Source organism: Glandiceps talaboti, chromosome 7, assembly GCF_964340395.1.
Source record: "Glandiceps talaboti chromosome 7, keGlaTala1.1, whole genome shotgun sequence".
NCBI classification, from domain to species: Eukaryota; Metazoa; Hemichordata; class Enteropneusta; family Spengelidae; genus Glandiceps; species Glandiceps talaboti.
In genome coordinates, this window is record NC_135555.1 from 10,981,210 (window position 1) to 11,002,377 (window position 21,168).

General features: G+C 38.4%; 1 long non-coding RNA gene across 1 annotated transcript; it reads right to left on the bottom strand.

Moving 5' to 3' along the window:
* Positions 1–1,958: 1,958 nt before the first annotated feature.
* Positions 1,959–19,338, bottom strand: LOC144438340 (uncharacterized). The gene is made up of 3 exons (XR_013481040.1): positions 19,220–19,338; positions 18,229–18,338; positions 1,959–2,020 (listed from the first exon to the last, which is right to left on the bottom strand). It is a non-coding gene; the product is annotated as an uncharacterized LOC144438340 (long non-coding RNA).
* Positions 19,339–21,168: the final 1,830 nt, after the last annotated feature.

Genomic DNA, 21,168 nt, shown 5'->3' on the forward strand with positions numbered 1-21,168 from the left:
CACTACTTATTATCTTGTGCGCACGACTTGTTATCTCATGTGCTTGACTTATTACCTCATGTGTACGACATATTATCTTGTGAGCATGAGGTAACATATCATGCGCACGAGATAATTAGTCGTGAGCACGAGATAACTTCGTTTTCCACACAATTTTTTTAGATATCTCATGCGCATGAGATAATAAGTCGAGAAAGCCTGTTAGTGCCATCTACAAAAGTATATATATATATAATTATATATATATATATATATATATATATATATATATATATGTATATATATGTATATATATGTATATATATATATATATATATATATATATATATATATATATATATATATATATATATATATATATATATGCTTTTGTAGATGGCACTAACAGGCTTTCATACAAATCAGATTAGGAATACAGCAAAAATATTTGAAGCCGCCTTTTAAAAATGCCATGAAACTTTGTATCAGAGTTAATCTATTTTTTCTCACACTGAATGTACAATTACTTTTTTTCACTGTAACCTCTCTATATTGCCAATGTATCCTGTTTTTTGTTTAAGGTGACTTACAAGCCTGATAGGCTGGGATGTATTTTATATCATTAATTAATTGACAGTATACTTTTAAATGTGTAAAACTTCTATTAAATGGTGGAAAAGAAACAAAAGACCATAGGCACGTACAGCTAATAGTGCATGTTTCAACGTATTTTATTTTGATAACATAGTTTGTCTTACGTTAACGTTATACATGTAAAGGTCACACTGATCGTGCTGAGATACATTACTAGAAATATATTTACACTTAGAGTAAATTCATAAAAATAAAAATATAAAAAAGCATTCCCAGTGGTCAAATCTAAATAAATAAAGCAAACAACTACCGGGAAGTACATTTAAAACATCTTGCAAAAACTAGTTTGGTTAAATACGTAAACGACAATAACACTTTTATTTCTCTTTGATTTTTGTTTTATTTGATGAGTGAAGTAAACATTTCACTTCATTTCAACTTGTTTCTACCCCATTACGAGTTGCTTGCATAATTGATCATGTTCCATAATTAGGCAATGTCTTACGAATGCATACTACAAATTAAGAGTCAACATTAATGATAACGATGTTATCAAACACCTAGTTAGCAGTAAGGAGAACTAAATTAGGGAGGGGTACCATTTCAAGTTACAAATAAATTTAGTTAACAAGTTGCTGATTGGTAGTCGATATGGAGTACAATTCCACCACAGTTAGTAGGTAGACACACATCCATGGCCAAAAGTCAGATAATTTGCATGTATTTTTACATTTAACTCATACATGTTTTATATTTTTAACAGTAGTTAGAAATCATTTTCTTTTTTATATTCTATGACTGCACAGAATACATTCTAGGATCATCGCCCATGTATTAAATGTAGACACTCACCCATGGCCAGAAGTCAGATAATTTGTCTGTGATTGATAGATGATGCAAACTTACAAATATTGTTACGCCTATTGTCAACGGTGTCAATTGTCTGATATTTTCATGTTTCAGATGATAATGTCTCTAGAATGATAACATCTTGCTCCCCTACTTTATTGAAGGTTATCATATAGTTTGCTTGTTCTCCATTTTGCGAAGCTTAAAGTTTAGCATTCTCCAATTGTAGAAACCATAAAGTAAAGGATCAGTGGGAAATAATTCTTCAATTGTCCTTTGCTTAGGTTCGTGGGAGATTGGAGTATGAACTTCCTCCTCAGATGATGATGAATCAAATCGTGGCAACTCAGTTTGTAGAGAAGATGAATGGTTAGAATCATGATCAGTCAGAAATACATCTTTCTGGGTCCTTTTCTTTGATTCACAGTATATAGGTGTATGAACTTGCTCCTCATATGATGAATCGAATGAAGGTAACGCAGTAAGCGGATGAGATGAATGTTTTTGCAACTTGTGAAGTTTTCTTTTTCTTTGTCTTCTAGCTTTACTACGTCTCTTTATGGATGCAGTGTTTCTTTTCCCCCATACTCTGGTAGATCTACAAATGATAACTAAATTTAATGGCATATACATGCAGTTTCAATCTTTTTAAAAATCACCAGCACGACACATTAATTGCATTAGTTAGGTAGTTATTTATAGTGCTTTACTTTAAAAGCCCCTGTCCGGGTTATTTAATAATCCTAACTTGTCAATTTTTCCCCCATTTCAATGACACAACTAAGAAAAACTATCAATACTGAGGCATATTTTTTTTACTCATATGCTGTCCCAATTATACGTACTTGACATGAATATGTATACATGTCACCTGTCGTCTCATCAATACATCTACATATGTAGAATATACTACACATTGACACTGCAATTACAACATCATCTAACATTTTACATTAAAAGGCAATGAAGAACCAATACTATTCAAGCTAAACTTGTGTTTTATCCCTACACAGTACATATTACAAAATGGCTGAGTTGTGTGGCCACACTCATCAGAGATCATTGACCGTCACACCACAAACCATCTAAACTTTGTTATCCCTACACAGTACATATTACAAAAAGGCTGAGTTGTGTGGCCGCACTCACCAAAGATCATTGACCGTCACACCACGAACCATCTAAACTTTGTTATATCCCTACACAGTACATATTTACAAAATGGCTGAGTTATGTGGCCACAACCATCAGAGATCACTGACCGTCACACCACAAACCATCTAAACTTTGTTATCCCTACACAGTACATATTACAAAATGGCTGAGTTGTGTGGCCGCACTCACCAAAGATCATTGACCGTCACACCACGAACCATCTAAACTTTGTTATCCCTACACAGTACATATTTACCATTACTGGGACAAGCCATTAAAGAAGCAAGTCCACTTGTTATCAAAGAGTACCAATATTTACACATGTGATGATGGGCTCTTACATAACACAAGTAAACAGTGTAGTTCACAGCGTAAGATCATTTCTAAGGAGTGGGTCAATTGAGGCAAACCTTATCTCCGTCTTATATCAGTTGTTATCAATTTATTAGGCTATTATAAGTAACACTACAAACAGCTTTAGAGATGCAAACAACTTTTATGACACCCGTTTTCGTCAGGCAAGCCCGCGGGTTTGTTGCACTTGGACCGTTAATGGCTTGTGAATGTCATGAAAATGGCTGAGTTATCGGGCCACAACCATCAGAGATCACTGACCATCACACCACAAACCATCTAAACTTTGTTATCCCTACACACTACATATTACAAAATGGCTGAGTTGTGTGGCCACACTCATAAGAGATCACTGACCGTCACGCCACAAACCATCTAAACTTTGTTATCCCTACACAGTACAATATATTACAAAATGGCTGAGTTATGTGGCCACAACCATCAGAGATCACTGACCGTCACACCACAAACCATCTAAACTTTGTTATCCCTACACAGTACATATTACAAAATGGCTGAGTTGTGTGGCCACACTCATCAGAGATCATTGACCGTCACACCACAACACCATCTAAACTTTGTTATCCCTACACAGTACATATTATAAAATGGCTGAGTTGTGTGGCCACACTCATCAGAGATCACTGACCGTCACACCACAAACCATCTAAACTTTGTTATCCCTACACAGTACAATATATTACAAAATGGCTGAGTTGTGTGGCCATACTCATCAGAGATCACTGACCGTCACACCACACACCATCTAAACTATTTTATCCTACACAGTACATATTATAAAATGGCTGAGTTGTGTGGCCACACTCATCAGAGATCACTGACCGTCACACCACAAACCATCTAAACTTTGTTATCCCTACCCAGTACAATATATTACAAAATGGCTGAGTTGTGTGGCCATACTCATCAGAGATCACTGACCGTCACACCACAAACCATCTAAGCTTTGTTATCCCTACACAGTATATATTACAAAATACAAAATGGCTGAGTTGTTTGGTTACACTCATCAGAGATCATTGACCGTCACACCACAAACCATGTAAACTTTGTTATCCCTACACAGTACATATTACAAAATGGCTGAGTTGTGTGGCCACACTCATCAGAGTTCACTGACCGTCACACCACAAACCATCTAAACATTGTTATCCCTACACACTACATATTACAAAATGGCTGAGTTGTGTGGCCACACTCATCATAGATCATTGGCCGTCACACAACAAAACCATCTAAACTATTTTATCCCTACACAGTACATATTACAAAATGGCTGAGTTGTGTGGCCACACTCATCAGAGATCATTGACCGTCACACCACAAAACCATCTAAACTATTTTATCCCTACACAGTACATATTACAAAATGGCTGAGTTGTGTGGCCACACTCATCAGAGTTCACTGACCGTCATGCCACACACCATCTAAACTATTTTATCCTACACAGTACATATTACAAAATGGCTGAGTTGTGTGGCCACACTCATCAGAGATCATTGACCGTCACACAACAAACCATCTAAACTTTGTTATCCCTACACAGTACATATTATAAAATGGCTGAGTTGTGTGGCCACGCTCATCAGAGATCACTGACCGTCACATCACAAACCATCTAAACTTTGTTATCCCTACACAGTACAATATATTACAAAATGGCTGAGTTGTGTGGCCATACTCATCAGAGATCACTGACCGTCACACCACAAACCATCTAAACTTTGTTATCCCTACACAGTACAATATATTACAAAATGGCTGAGTTGTGTGGCCATACTCATCAGAGATCACTGACCGTCACACCACAAACCATCTAAACTTTGTTATCCCTACACAGTACAATATATTACAAAATGGCTGAGTTGTGTGGTCACACTCATCAGAGATCATTGACCGTCACATCACAAACCATGTAAACTTTGTTATCCCTACACAGTACATATTACAAAATGGCTGAGTTGTGTGGCCACACTCATCAGAGTTCACTGACCGTCACACCACAAACCATCTAAACATTGTTATCCCTACACACTACATATTACAAAATGGCTGAGTTGTGTGGCCACACTCATCAGAGATCATTGACCGTCACACCACAAACCATCTAAACTTTATTATCCCTACACAGTACATATTACAAAATGGCTGAGTTTTGTGGCCACACTCATCATAGATCATTGACCGTCACACCACAAACCATCTAAACTTTGTTATCCTTACACAGTACATATTACAAAATGGCTGAGTTTTGTGGCCACACTCATCGTAGATCATTGACCGTCACACCACAAACCATCTAAACTTTATTATCCCTACACAGTACATATTACAAAATGGCTGAGTTGTGTGGCCACACTCATAAGAGATCATTGACCGTCACACCACAAACCATCTAAACTTTGTTATCCTTACACAGTACATATTACAAAATGGCTGAGTTTTGTGGCCACACTCATCATAGATCATTGACCGTCACACCACAAACCATCTAAACTTTATTATCCCTACACACTACATATTACAAAATGGCTGAGTTGTGTGGCCACACTCATCAGAGATCATTGACCGTCACACCACAAACCATCTAAACTTTATTATCCCTACACAGTACATATTACAAAATGGCTGAGTTTTGTGGCCACACTCATCATAGATCATTGACCGTCACACCACAAACCATCTAAACTTTATTATCCCTACACACTACATATTACAAAATGGCTGAGTTGTGTGGCCACACTCATCAGAGATCATTGACCGTCACACCACAAACCATCTAAACTTTGTTATCCTTACACAGTACATATTACAAAATGGCTGAGTTTTGTGGCCACACTCATCATAGATCATTGACCGTCACACCACAAACCATCTAAACGTTATTATCCCTACACACTACATATTACAAAATGGCTGAGTTGTGTGGCCACACTCATAAGAGATCATTGACCGTCACACCACAAACCATCTAAACTTTGTTATCCTTACACAGTACATATTACAAAATGGCTGAGTTTTGTGGCCACACTCATCATAGATCATTGACCGTCACACCACAAACCATCTAAACTTTATTATCCCTACACACTACATATTACAAAATGGCTGAGTTGTGTGGCCACACTCATCAGAGATCATTGACCGTCACACCACAAACCATCTAAACTTTGTTATCCCTACACAGTACATATTACAAAAAGGCTGAGTTGTGTGGCCGCACTCACCAAAGATCATTGACCGTCACATCACAAACCATGTAAACTTTGTTATCCCTACACAGTACATATTACAAAATGGCTGAGTTTTGTGGCCACACTCATCATAGATCATTGACCGTCACACCACATACCATCTAAACATTGTTATCCCTACACACTACATATTACAAAATGGCTGAGTTGTGTGGCCACACTCATCAGAGATCATTGACCGTCACACCACAAAACCATCTAAACTATTTTATCCCTACACAGTACATATTACAAAATGGCTGAGTTGTGTGGCCACACTCATCAGAGTTCACTGACCGTCACACCACAAACCATCTAAACATTGTTATCCCTACACACTACATATTACAAAATGGCTGAGTTGTGTGGCCACACTCATCATAGATCATTGACCGTCACACAACGAAACCATCTAAACTATTTTATCCCTACACAGTACATATTACAAAATGGCTGAGTTGTGTGGCCACACTCATCAGAGATCATTGACCTTCACACCACAAAACCATCTAAACTATTTTATCCCTACACAGTTCATATTACAAAATGGCTGAGTTGTGTGGCCATAATCATCAGAGATCACTGACCGTCACACCACAAACCATGTAAACTTTGTTATCCCTACACAGTACATATTACAAAATGGCTGAGTTATGTGGCCACACTCATAAGAGATCATTGACCGTCACACCACAAACCATCTAAACTTTGTTATCCCTACACAGTACAACATATTACAAAATGGCTGAGTTGTGTGGTCACACTCATCAGAGATCATTGACCGTCACACCACAAACCATCTAAACTTTGTTATCCCTACACAGTACATGTTACAAAATGGCTGAGTTATGTGGCCACACTCATAAGAGATCATTGACCGTCACACCACAAACCATCTAAACTTTGTTATCCCTACACAGTACAACATATTACAAAATGGCTGAGTTGTGTGGTCACACTCATCAGAGATCATTGACCGTCACACCACAAACCATCTAAACTTTGTTATCCCTACACAGTACATGTTACAAAATGGCTGAGTTGTGTGGCCATACTCATCAGAGATCACTGACCGTCACACCACAAACCATCTAAACTTTGTTATCCCTACACGGTACATATTACAAAATGGCTGAGTTGTGTTGCCACACTCATCAGAGATCATTGACCGTCACACTACAAACCATGTAAACTTTGTTATCCCTACACAGTACATATTACAAAATGGCTGAGTTGTGTGGCTACAATCAGAGATCATTGACCATCACACCACAAACCATCTAAACTTTGCTATCCCTACACACTACATATTACAAAATGGCTGAGTTGTGTGGCCACACTCATCATAGATCATTGACCGTCACACCACAAACCATCTAAACTTTGTTATCCCTACACACTACATATTACAAAATGGCTGAGTTGTGTGGCCACACTCATCATAGATCATTGACCATCACACCACAAACCATCTAAACTTTGTTATCCCTACACAGTACATATTACAAAATGGCTGAGTTGTGTGGCCACACTCATCAGAGCTCATTGACCGTCACACCACAAAACCATCTAAACTATTTTATCCCTACACAGTTCATATTACAAAATGGCTGAGTTGTGTGGCCATAATCATCAGAGATCACTGACCGTCACACCACAAACCATCTAAACTTTGTTATCCCTACACAGTACATATTACAAAATGGCTGAGTTATGTGGCCACACTCATAAGAGATCATTGACCGTCACACCACAAACTATCTAAACTTTGTTATCCCTACACAGTACAACATATTACAAAATGGCTGAGTTGTGTGGCCACACTCATCATAGATCATTGGCCGTCACACAACAAAACCATCTAAACTATTTTATCCCTACACAGTACATATTACAAAATGGCTGAGTTGTGTGGCCACACTCATCAGAGATCATTGACCGTCACACCACAAAACCATCTAAACTATTTTATCCCTACACAGTACATATTACAAAATGGCTGAGTTGTGTGGCCACACTCATCAGAGTTCACTGACCGTCATGCCACACACCATCTAAACTATTTTATCCTACACAGTACATATTACAAAATGGCTGAGTTGTGTGGCCACACTCATCAGAGATCATTGACCGTCACACAACAAACCATCTAAACTTTGTTATCCCTACACAGTACATATTATAAAATGGCTGAGTTGTGTGGCCACGCTCATCAGAGATCACTGACCGTCACATCACAAACCATGTAAACTTTGTTATCCCTACACAGTACAATATATTACAAAATGGCTGAGTTGTGTGGCCATACTCATCAGAGATCACTGACCGTCACACCACAAACCATCTAAACTTTGTTATCCCTACACAGTACAATATATTACAAAATGGCTGAGTTGTGTGGCCATACTCATCAGAGATCACTGACCGTCACACCACAAACCATCTAAACTTTGTTATCCCTACACAGTACAATATATTACAAAATGGCTGAGTTGTGTGGTCACACTCATCAGAGATCATTGACCGTCACATCACAAACCATGTAAACTTTGTTATCCCTACACAGTACATATTACAAAATGGCTGAGTTGTGTGGCCACACTCATCAGAGTTCACTGACCGTCACACCACAAACCATCTAAACATTGTTATCCCTACACACTACATATTACAAAATGGCTGAGTTGTGTGGCCACACTCATCAGAGATCATTGACCGTCACACCACAAACCATCTAAACTTTATTATCCCTACACAGTACATATTACAAAATGGCTGAGTTTTGTGGCCACACTCATCATAGATCATTGACCGTCACACCACAAACCATCTAAACTTTGTTATCCTTACACAGTACATATTACAAAATGGCTGAGTTTTGTGGCCACACTCATCGTAGATCATTGACCGTCACACCACAAACCATCTAAACTTTATTATCCCTACACAGTACATATTACAAAATGGCTGAGTTGTGTGGCCACACTCATAAGAGATCATTGACCGTCACACCACAAACCATCTAAACTTTGTTATCCTTACACAGTACATATTACAAAATGGCTGAGTTTTGTGGCCACACTCATCATAGATCATTGACCGTCACACCACAAACCATCTAAACTTTATTATCCCTACACACTACATATTACAAAATGGCTGAGTTGTGTGGCCACACTCATCAGAGATCATTGACCGTCACACCACAAACCATCTAAACTTTATTATCCCTACACAGTACATATTACAAAATGGCTGAGTTTTGTGGCCACACTCATCATAGATCATTGACCGTCACACCACAAACCATCTAAACTTTATTATCCCTACACACTACATATTACAAAATGGCTGAGTTGTGTGGCCACACTCATCAGAGATCATTGACCGTCACACCACAAACCATCTAAACTTTGTTATCCTTACACAGTACATATTACAAAATGGCTGAGTTTTGTGGCCACACTCATCATAGATCATTGACCGTCACACCACAAACCATCTAAACGTTATTATCCCTACACACTACATATTACAAAATGGCTGAGTTGTGTGGCCACACTCATAAGAGATCATTGACCGTCACACCACAAACCATCTAAACTTTGTTATCCTTACACAGTACATATTACAAAATGGCTGAGTTTTGTGGCCACACTCATCATAGATCATTGACCGTCACACCACAAACCATCTAAACTTTATTATCCCTACACACTACATATTACAAAATGGCTGAGTTGTGTGGCCACACTCATCAGAGATCATTGACCGTCACACCACAAACCATCTAAACTTTGTTATCCCTACACAGTACATATTACAAAAAGGCTGAGTTGTGTGGCCGCACTCACCAAAGATCATTGACCGTCACATCACAAACCATGTAAACTTTGTTATCCCTACACAGTACATATTACAAAATGGCTGAGTTTTGTGGCCACACTCATCATAGATCATTGACCGTCACACCACATACCATCTAAACATTGTTATCCCTACACACTACATATTACAAAATGGCTGAGTTGTGTGGCCACACTCATCAGAGATCATTGACCGTCACACCACAAAACCATCTAAACTATTTTATCCCTACACAGTACATATTACAAAATGGCTGAGTTGTGTGGCCACACTCATCAGAGTTCACTGACCGTCACACCACAAACCATCTAAACATTGTTATCCCTACACACTACATATTACAAAATGGCTGAGTTGTGTGGCCACACTCATCATAGATCATTGACCGTCACACAACGAAACCATCTAAACTATTTTATCCCTACACAGTACATATTACAAAATGGCTGAGTTGTGTGGCCACACTCATCAGAGATCATTGACCTTCACACCACAAAACCATCTAAACTATTTTATCCCTACACAGTTCATATTACAAAATGGCTGAGTTGTGTGGCCATAATCATCAGAGATCACTGACCGTCACACCACAAACCATGTAAACTTTGTTATCCCTACACAGTACATATTACAAAATGGCTGAGTTATGTGGCCACACTCATAAGAGATCATTGACCGTCACACCACAAACCATCTAAACTTTGTTATCCCTACACAGTACAACATATTACAAAATGGCTGAGTTGTGTGGTCACACTCATCAGAGATCATTGACCGTCACACCACAAACCATCTAAACTTTGTTATCCCTACACAGTACATGTTACAAAATGGCTGAGTTATGTGGCCACACTCATAAGAGATCATTGACCGTCACACCACAAACCATCTAAACTTTGTTATCCCTACACAGTACAACATATTACAAAATGGCTGAGTTGTGTGGTCACACTCATCAGAGATCATTGACCGTCACACCACAAACCATCTAAACTTTGTTATCCCTACACAGTACATGTTACAAAATGGCTGAGTTGTGTGGCCATACTCATCAGAGATCACTGACCGTCACACCACAAACCATCTAAACTTTGTTATCCCTACACGGTACATATTACAAAATGGCTGAGTTGTGTGGCCACACTCATCAGAGATCATTGACCGTCACACTACAAACCATGTAAACTTTGTTATCCCTACACAGTACATATTACAAAATGGCTGAGTTGTGTGGCTACAATCAGAGATCATTGACCATCACACCACAAACCATCTAAACTTTGCTATCCCTACACACTACATATTACAAAATGGCTGAGTTGTGTGGCCACACTCATCATAGATCATTGACCGTCACACCACAAACCATCTAAACTTTGTTATCCCTACACACTACATATTACAAAATGGCTGAGTTGTGTGGCCACACTCATCATAGATCATTGACCATCACACCACAAACCATCTAAACTTTGTTATCCCTACACAGTACATATTACAAAATGGCTGAGTTGTGTGGCCACACTCATCAGAGCTCATTGACCGTCACACCACAAAACCATCTAAACTATTTTATCCCTACACAGTTCATATTACAAAATGGCTGAGTTGTGTGGCCATAATCATCAGAGATCACTGACCGTCACACCACAAACCATCTAAACTTTGTTATCCCTACACAGTACATATTACAAAATGGCTGAGTTATGTGGCCACACTCATAAGAGATCATTGACCGTCACACCACAAACCATCTAAACTTTGGTATCCCTACACAGTACAATATATTACAAAATGGCTGAGTTGTGTGGCCATACTCATCAGAGATCACTGACCGTCACACCACAAACCATCTAAACTTTGTTATCCCTACACAGTACAATATATTACAAAATGGCTGAGTTGTGTGGTCACACTCATCAGAGATCATTGACCGTCACATCACAAACCATGTAAACTTTGTTATCCCTACACAGTACATATTACAAAATGGCTGAGTTGTGTGGCCACACTCATCAGAGTTCACTGACCGTCACACCACAAACCATCTAAACATTGTTATCCCTACACACTACATATTACAAAATGGCTGAGTTGTGTGGCCACACTCATCAGAGATCATTGACCGTCACACCACAAACCATCTAAACTTTATTATCCCTACACAGTACATATTACAAAATGGCTGAGTTTTGTGGCCACACTCATCATAGATCATTGACCGTCACACCACAAACCATCTAAACTTTGTTATCCTTACACAGTACATATTACAAAATGGCTGAGTTTTGTGGCCACACTCATCGTAGATCATTGACCGTCACACCACAAACCATCTAAACTTTATTATCCCTACACAGTACATATTACAAAATGGCTGAGTTGTGTGGCCACACTCATAAGAGATCATTGACCGTCACACCACAAACCATCTAAACTTTGTTATCCTTACACAGTACATATTACAAAATGGCTGAGTTTTGTGGCCACACTCATCATAGATCATTGACCGTCACACCACAAACCATCTAAACTTTATTATCCCTACACACTACATATTACAAAATGGCTGAGTTGTGTGGCCACACTCATCAGAGATCATTGACCGTCACACCACAAACCATCTAAACTTTATTATCCCTACACAGTACATATTACAAAATGGCTGAGTTTTGTGGCCACACTCATCATAGATCATTGACCGTCACACCACAAACCATCTAAACTTTATTATCCCTACACACTACATATTACAAAATGGCTGAGTTGTGTGGCCACACTCATCAGAGATCATTGACCGTCACACCACAAACCATCTAAACTTTGTTATCCTTACACAGTACATATTACAAAATGGCTGAGTTTTGTGGCCACACTCATCATAGATCATTGACCGTCACACCACAAACCATCTAAACGTTATTATCCCTACACACTACATATTACAAAATGGCTGAGTTGTGTGGCCACACTCATAAGAGATCATTGACCGTCACACCACAAACCATCTAAACTTTGTTATCCTTACACAGTACATATTACAAAATGGCTGAGTTTTGTGGCCACACTCATCAGAGATCATTGACCGTCACACCACAAACCATCTAAACTTTGTTATCCCTACACACTACATATTACAAAATGGCTGAGTTGTGTGGTCACACTCATCAGAGATCATTGACCGTCACATCACAAACCATGTAAACTTTGTTATCCCTACACAGTACATATTACAAAATGGCTGAGTTGTGTGGCCACACTCATCAGAGTTCACTGACCGTCACACCACAAACCATCTAAACATTGTTATCCCTACACACTACATATTACAAAATGGCTGAGTTGTGTGGCCACACTCATCAGAGATCATTGACCGTCACACCACAAACCATCTAAACTTTATTATCCCTACACAGTACATATTACAAAATGGCTGAGTTTTGTGGCCACACTCATCATAGATCATTGACCGTCACACCACAAACCATCTAAACTTTGTTATCCTTACACAGTACATATTACAAAATGGCTGAGTTTTGTGGCCACACTCATCGTAGATCATTGACCGTCACACCACAAACCATCTAAACTTTATTATCCCTACACAGTACATATTACAAAATGGCTGAGTTGTGTGGCCACACTCATAAGAGATCATTGACCGTCACACCACAAACCATCTAAACTTTGTTATCCTTACACAGTACATATTACAAAATGGCTGAGTTTTGTGGCCACACTCATCATAGATCATTGACCGTCACACCACAAACCATCTAAACTTTATTATCCCTACACACTACATATTACAAAATGGCTGAGTTGTGTGGCCACACTCATCAGAGATCATTGACCGTCACACCACAAACCATCTAAACTTTATTATCCCTACACAGTACATATTACAAAATGGCTGAGTTTTGTGGCCACACTCATCATAGATCATTGACCGTCACACCACAAACCATCTAAACTTTATTATCCCTACACACTACATATTACAAAATGGCTGAGTTGTGTGGCCACACTCATCAGAGATCATTGACCGTCACACCACAAACCATCTAAACTTTGTTATCCTTACACAGTACATATTACAAAATGGCTGAGTTTTGTGGCCACACTCATCATAGATCATTGACCGTCACACCACAAACCATCTAAACGTTATTATCCCTACACACTACATATTACAAAATGGCTGAGTTGTGTGGCCACACTCATAAGAGATCATTGACCGTCACACCACAAACCATCTAAACTTTGTTATCCTTACACAGTACATATTACAAAATGGCTGAGTTTTGTGGCCACACTCATCATAGATCATTGACCGTCACACCACAAACCATCTAAACTTTATTATCCCTACACACTACATATTACAAAATGGCTGAGTTGTGTGGCCACACTCATCAGAGATCATTGACCGTCACACCACAAACCATCTAAACTTTGTTATCCCTACACAGTACATATTACAAAAAGGCTGAGTTGTGTGGCCGCACTCACCAAAGATCATTGACCGTCACATCACAAACCATGTAAACTTTGTTATCCCTACACAGTACATATTACAAAATGGCTGAGTTTTGTGGCCACACTCATCATAGATCATTGACCGTCACACCACATACCATCTAAACATTGTTATCCCTACACACTACATATTACAAAATGGCTGAGTTGTGTGGCCACACTCATCAGAGATCATTGACCGTCACACCACAAAACCATCTAAACTATTTTATCCCTACACAGTACATATTACAAAATGGCTGAGTTGTGTGGCCACACTCATCAGAGTTCACTGACCGTCACACCACAAACCATCTAAACATTGTTATCCCTACACACTACATATTACAAAATGGCTGAGTTGTGTGGCCACACTCATCATAGATCATTGACCGTCACACAACGAAACCATCTAAACTATTTTATCCCTACACAGTACATATTACAAAATGGCTGAGTTGTGTGGCCACACTCATCAGAGATCATTGACCTTCACACCACAAAACCATCTAAACTATTTTATCCCTACACAGTTCATATTACAAAATGGCTGAGTTGTGTGGCCATAATCATCAGAGATCACTGACCGTCACACCACAAACCATGTAAACTTTGTTATCCCTACACAGTACATATTACAAAATGGCTGAGTTATGTGGCCACACTCATAAGAGATCATTGACCGTCACACCACAAACCATCTAAACTTTGTTATCCCTACACAGTACAACATATTACAAAATGGCTGAGTTGTGTGGTCACACTCATCAGAGATCATTGACCGTCACACCACAAACCATCTAAACTTTGTTATCCCTACACAGTACATGTTACAAAATGGCTGAGTTATGTGGCCACACTCATAAGAGATCATTGACCGTCACACCACAAACCATCTAAACTTTGTTATCCCTACACAGTACAACATATTACAAAATGGCTGAGTTGTGTGGTCACACTCATCAGAGATCATTGACCGTCACACCACAAACCATCTAAACTTTGTTATCCCTACACAGTACATGTTACAAAATGGCTGAGTTGTGTGGCCATACTCATCAGAGATCACTGACCGTCACACCACAAACCATCTAAACTTTGTTATCCCTACACGGTACATATTACAAAATGGCTGAGTTGTGTGGCCACACTCATCAGAGATCATTGACCGTCACACTACAAACCATGTAAACTTTGTTATCCCTACACAGTACATATTACAAAATGGCTGAGTTGTGTGGCTACAATCAGAGATCATTGACCATCACACCACAAACCATCTAAACTTTGCTATCCCTACACACTACATATTACAAAATGGCTGAGTTGTGTGGCCACACTCATCATAGATCATTGACCGTCACACCACAAACCATCTAAACTTTGTTATCCCTACACACTACATATTACAAAATGGCTGAGTTGTGTGGCCACACTCATCATAGATCATTGACCATCACACCACAAACCATCTAAACTTTGTTATCCCTACACAGTACATATTACAAAATGGCTGAGTTGTGTGGCCACACTCATCAGAGCTCATTGACCGTCACACCACAAAACCATCTAAACTATTTTATCCCTACACAGTTCATATTACAAAATGGCTGAGTTGTGTGGCCATAATCATCAGAGATCACTGACCGTCACACCACAAACCATCTAAACTTTGTTATCCCTACACAGTACATATTACAAAATGGCTGAGTTATGTGGCCACACTCATAAGAGATCATTGACCGTCACACCACAAACCATCTAAACTTTGTTATCCCTACACAGTACAACATATTACAAAATGGCTGAGTTGTGTGGTCACACTCATCAGAGATCATTGACCGTCACACCACAAACCATCTAAACTTTGTTATCCCTACACAGTACATGTTACAAAATGGCTGAGTTATGTGGCCATACTCATCAGAGATCACTGACCGTCACACCAGAAACCATCTAAACTTTGTTATCCCTACACGGTACATATTACAAAATGGCTGAGTTGTGTGGCCACACTCATCAGAGATCATTGACCGTTACACCACAAACCATGTAAACTTTGTTATCCCTACACAGTACATATTACAAAATGGCTGAGTTAAGTGGCCACAATCAGAGATCATTGACCATCACACCACAAACCATCTAAACTTTGCTATCCCTACACACTACATATTACAAAATGGCTGAGTTGTGTGGCCACACTCATCATAGATCATTGACCGTCACACAACGAAACCATCTAAACTATTTTATCCCTACACAGTACATATTACAAAATGGCTGAGTTGTGTGGCCACACTCATCAGAGATCATTGACCGTCACACCACAAAACCATCTAAACTATTTTATCCCTACACAGTTCATATTACAAAATGGCTGAGTTTTGTGGCCACACTCATCAGAGATCACTGACCGTCACACCACAAACCATGTAAACTTTGTTATCCCTACACAGTACATATTACAAAATGGCTGAGTTATGTGGCCACACTCATCATAGATCATTGACCGTCACACCACAAACCATCTAAACTTTATTATCCCTACACACTACATATTACAAAATGGCTGAGTTGTGTGGCCACACTCATCAGAGATCATTGACCGTCACACCACAAACCATCTAAACTTTATTATCCCTACACAGTACATATTACAAAATGGCTGAGTTGTGTGGCCACACTCATCAGAGATCATTGACCGTCACACCACAAACCATCTAAACTTTAATTGTTATCCCTACACAGTACATATTACAAAATGGCTGAGTTGTGTGGCCACACTCATCAGATATCATTGACTGTCACATCACAAACCATCTAAACTTTATTATCCCTACACAGTACATATTACAAAATGGCTTAATAGTTGTGTGGCAACTCTCTAGGTCCCTACAGAGCACATATTTGCATACTTTATTTGTCAATTTTTATTTTTTTGCCAATTAATCGCTGTTATTATCTTTTCAATATACATGTACATCATCATCACTTAGTGGGCATATAGTCTTGTTGCTCGTTGTATTTGAATCCATCATTTACATTACTATTTATTTGCTTATCTTAAAACCATCCTGGTTTTATTGTTGCACCATCATTTGCATTTGGCAGGTGCTATGTGCATGGTCTTGTTGCTAGGCACATTTTCGATTCATACTTTGAGTCTTTAATTAGTTACCTACATGTTGTCTTTGTAACACACATCATTTATTTCACTGTTGCTAAGGACATGATCATTATAGCTAGAGTCAGTTTGTTCTGAACAATATAACACCCAAAGATATCCCACCAAATGTCATCCCTATTCACCATGTAGCTTTTCAGATTTTCAGATCTAATTTGCATATCACCAATGGGATTATTAATTTATATCATAAACAAATCTTAATCTATACACAAAGAACGTTCAGTTTAGAAATTAGTCACACACATTTTGCTTTGGATAATTTTCAAACTCGAAAAAAAACTCAAAAGTAGTATCATCACCAAATAAATAAATACAAAGTTGACTGGTCTTGCAATGTTTGACTTTAAGTTGTTTACAAACAGAGAGAGACACTTTACAATACCCACAGCACTATAGAACCAATGTTCAAATATGCTAAGTATCAAGTATTCATTTGATGACATGCAATTCATTCAGGTCAGTCCTACCTTATTTAATCCTATTCATTATGTGCACGATACCTCCATAATATCACATCCATAATATCGTTCCCATGTCCATAGCATAATTCCTGGCAGATGACAAACATATACATTACCTGCAATGTAATTGTTAATATCTGTTGTCAAACACCATCCATTGACACTGACCAAGCATACTGCATTTCTAATAATTGGGCAATTTCAATCATTTAACATTCACGTTTTTTAGAATTGGGCAACATAAATAATTATTCATGTTTGGTTCCAGTTACCCGACCCCATCTTGATTTTCATAAAATCGCAAAATAATACCACCTAATTTCAAATTTTACTTATGGTACTACTTTGGGAATAAGCTGCATTCATTGTTACCCTTCCTCTTGAAATATGCTACATTCATAACGTTATATGGAAATTCAAAATAAAAAGTTTGATATTGTATATGTATGTATGTATGTATGTATGTATGTATGTATGTATGTATGTATGCATGTATGTATGCATATGTATACATGTGTGCGAGTGTGTATGTGCATGTGGTGTTTCAATGGAACACTCAACCTCAATTTGTATAATTCAGTACAGCACAGAGCTATCCACACAAGTTTGGAATTTGTAGGGAGGGAACCAACCATACAATGTCAAAGGGGATGAAAACTACCACTGTACCAGAGTGATTGCCTTGGCATTTGGCAAGAACGTTACTCAAGGATGTGTAGATTGGAAATACTCAAAAAGAAAGTGATTACAACATAGTTGTGTGATTTAGCTCAAAAATAGTGACTACAGTTGTATCTTCAACGCCAAAAAAGAAACTAACTGGCATTCCAAAAACAAAATTTGTCTCGGTGTCCTTTATATAATCGTCAACATAATCTATAATTAAGGCATCACAGGAATTCTTGTGACTGGTTCCTGGATAGGAATCAATCGATATGAAAATGTCCCCTAACTCACTGCATCTCTTTCATGTTAAAGCTTTTAAAGTGAAACTTACCTAGTTAATTGATTTACAGCAAAAGGTATGATGTTCTTCAAGGGAACCAGATTTTGTCCATTAATATTTAAGAAGAATGTCTTTCCGACCGAGCCTTTGAGCAACGCGCACCCGTCTGAGTTGAGTGCTTTTGCCGCGTTTTCTCCACGCATGCGTCTGTCATGGGCATCAAATTAACGTGATTGATGGATTCCAATGTCGAAAGGTTAAACACGCATTCGAATTTGAGAGGGAAGATAAGTGAAAGAACAATGCATAATCTTAAACATGTATATAGATTGAGAGTTTTGAGGTGAAATTGAGCGCCATATCAGGATAATATATAGAGCGATATGGTAATACACAATTCGCTGTATATTGTTGTTGTTGTTGTTGTTGTTATTGTTGTTGTTGTTGTTGTTGTTGTTATAATTTTAAATATTAGATTATTTTATTATTATTTTCATCATGCAATTAAAAGATTAGTTTTACAAACTAAGGAAAATCACGTAAACCATAAATCGTTTAACCTATCACTTTGTATGGACACAGGCTAATAAATGGTGATAAGCTATTCGAGTATATCAATCATCCCATACTGATAAAACCACTATCAGCATAAATTACAATTGTTACATTGCATAGAAAAGTGCATATCAAGCATGCAAATAACCCTAATAAAAATAGTCGTGACCATCACGTAAATCAAGGAGAAATCAACCGCTCCAAGACTGCCAACCTTTTTAGGTTGGAAAGGCGGGAATCACACGTATATGATCACAGCGTAAGCGTTTGTAATTTAAGTAGCTTTTGTAAACGTATATATGAACTAGCCAAGTGACAGAAATGTGTTCGACCAACTTTGTCCAAACAGTGGGATTCCAATTTAGTAATGACAGACACGGAACATCTTTGAACTGTTATCGCGCATACTCACACGAGGAATAGATATACCGCGCTCAAACTGTCTCTTTTCGTGCAAAACTGTCCGCGATAGGTACTTCAGTGTTATGATATTCGAAGCGCATTGTACAAGCAATTATTTGGGGCGGTGGGGTTATTATCAAAGTGCTTGCTCCTTGTCAAGCTTTCCCACAATTTATTTGTGTTGAAGCCATACAGGAAGGCAACGTCTGAACAAATAGGACCAACTCATCTAGAATATCACTGTGTAGAATATATGTCAGTCAGTGAAAATATACTACATACTTGGATGATACTGACTTGAAAACCTCTGACAGGTTTCATTACACAAATATTTATAATTGTTAATACTGATTATAAATATTAAATACATATTGAAAACAAAGAATATTGTAATGTTGCGACGAGAACTAGTGTCGGATGGGTTGTATCCCATTTTCTTTCTATATCAGCACTCCAGCGCTCGCACCATCAAATGTACGTACTGCAATCGACTTGGTCCATAGTTTGAAATTTTATGCCATTAAATGGCCTCCTACATGTCCTTATTTTTATCAAAGTGCTTAGTACTGTGGGAATGGGACACCCCTCCCAATAGCTATAATGGGTATACTGTTTCTGTCCAGAATTAGAGACCTCCCCAAGTTTAGAGGTCATTGCCTATTGCCAGATGAAGATGGCTGTTATTGGAACACGCTGATATTTTGTTGCACTGTTGACTGATAAAATTAAGTTTTGTTCGATGAACATGTAAATAGTCAGACACACTCAAGCCACTGTATTAAACGGGGAGAAGAATAATCCCGGACTTGAAGTAAAGAGGAAGGGTAGTCCACCCTGATCTCCTAGATATTAATTTAAATGCATTTCAAACTGTTTGTAGACAGCAATAGATATAATACGCATGTGTGCTAGTAGTCTGGATGCAGAATTTAGTTCCAAGTATACATTTTTAACTATAGGAATTAGACTAGTGAATTTGCTTATGAAAAACTCATTTCACTGGTCACGTCAACGCCCTACTTATAAGTGACTGAAACTTGAAT